This window comes from Mirounga angustirostris, unplaced genomic scaffold (assembly GCF_029215605.1).
Source record: "Mirounga angustirostris isolate CCGP_5_RB_7025 unplaced genomic scaffold, mMirAng1.0.hap1 SCAF_6, whole genome shotgun sequence".
Lineage (NCBI taxonomy): Eukaryota > Metazoa > Chordata > Mammalia > Carnivora > Phocidae > Mirounga > Mirounga angustirostris.
Genome location: NW_026991714.1, coordinates 77,043,846 through 77,045,194, shown reverse-complemented (window position 1 = coordinate 77,045,194; position 1,349 = coordinate 77,043,846).

Genomic DNA, 1,349 nt, shown 5'->3' with positions numbered 1-1,349 from the left:
ACTGACCGTCTGGGGGGAAGATGGTGACAGCTGCACAGATGAGAAGTGTAAGGAAGGAACAGATGAGGGTTGAAGGTAGGATGCCAAAGCATTCATTTTTTTATATATTTGGCATGTTGATGATAATTATAAGCAGGCAGTTTTCATATGAGACCAGAGTTCAAGAAATACGATATTGTAGACACAATGTGGGCACAAATGTGGGTATACAAATGGCATCTACAGATGGGATCACCTAGAAGAGTGGCTCTCAATTTTGGTTACACATTGGAATCATCTGGGAAACTTTTAAGTACAGATGGCCAGACTCCAGCCCCAATCAACTGAATCAGAAGCCCTAGGGTGCTAACTAAACCCTAGCATAAAAAAAACCCAAAAAACAAAAAACAAAACAAAAAAATCACTTCATGTTAACTCTGATGCATTTGTGAGACCTGAAAACCACCGACCCAGGGAGAGAGTGTAGACAGAGAAGAGAAGATGGTCCCAGATTGGGCTCCGAGGCATGGCAATACTTGGAGACCGAAGGTCCCTAGCAAAGGGAATGGACAAAGAGCAGCCAAGTAGGCCTGGAAACAGATTTGGGCCCCTTGAGGAGACTGTTGTGAAAAAGTGTGGCTAGCTGGTTTCAGGGTCACTAAGGGGTCAAGTATGGTGAGGACAGATAGTGTTCTTATATTGATTTTTTATTGAACCATGTATACATACGATAAAGCATATACATCTCAGTTCCACATTTGATTACTTTGTGTACATGTGCATACTTGAGTAACCACCATCCAGGTCAAGATATGGAACATTTCCAAAATTCCATAAGGATCTCTTGTGCTCCTTGGAGCTTCATATCTTCCTCTCTGTCAGGAAGTAACTGCTTTTCTGACTTACATAGCTATGGGTTCATTTTGCACATTCTTAAACTCCTTATCAGTGGAATTCTATAGGGTGTATTCTTTGTGTCTTGCTTTTTTTGTCCAAATTATTTCTGTGAGCTCCATCTGTCATTACTTCATGTATAAGTAGTTTGTTCTTTTTCTAATTCTATAGTTTGCAAATATACGAATTTGCCACAATTCATGCAATCTTCTGTTGATAGGTGGTTGGGTCTCTAGTTTATCAGCACTTATGAATAAAGTTGCTATCCATGTCATTTGATGGACATCTCTTTCTACCTTTACTAGGTCCATTCTTAGGGATAGAATTACTGTGTCATTAATATATGTGCCCTGTTAAGTTAATTAGATCTTGACACACAGTTTTGCAAAGAGTTGTGCCAACTTACACCTCCTCCAGCAATAAATGAGAGTTCCAATTTTTCTATATACTCACCAATACATAGTACGGTCATTCCT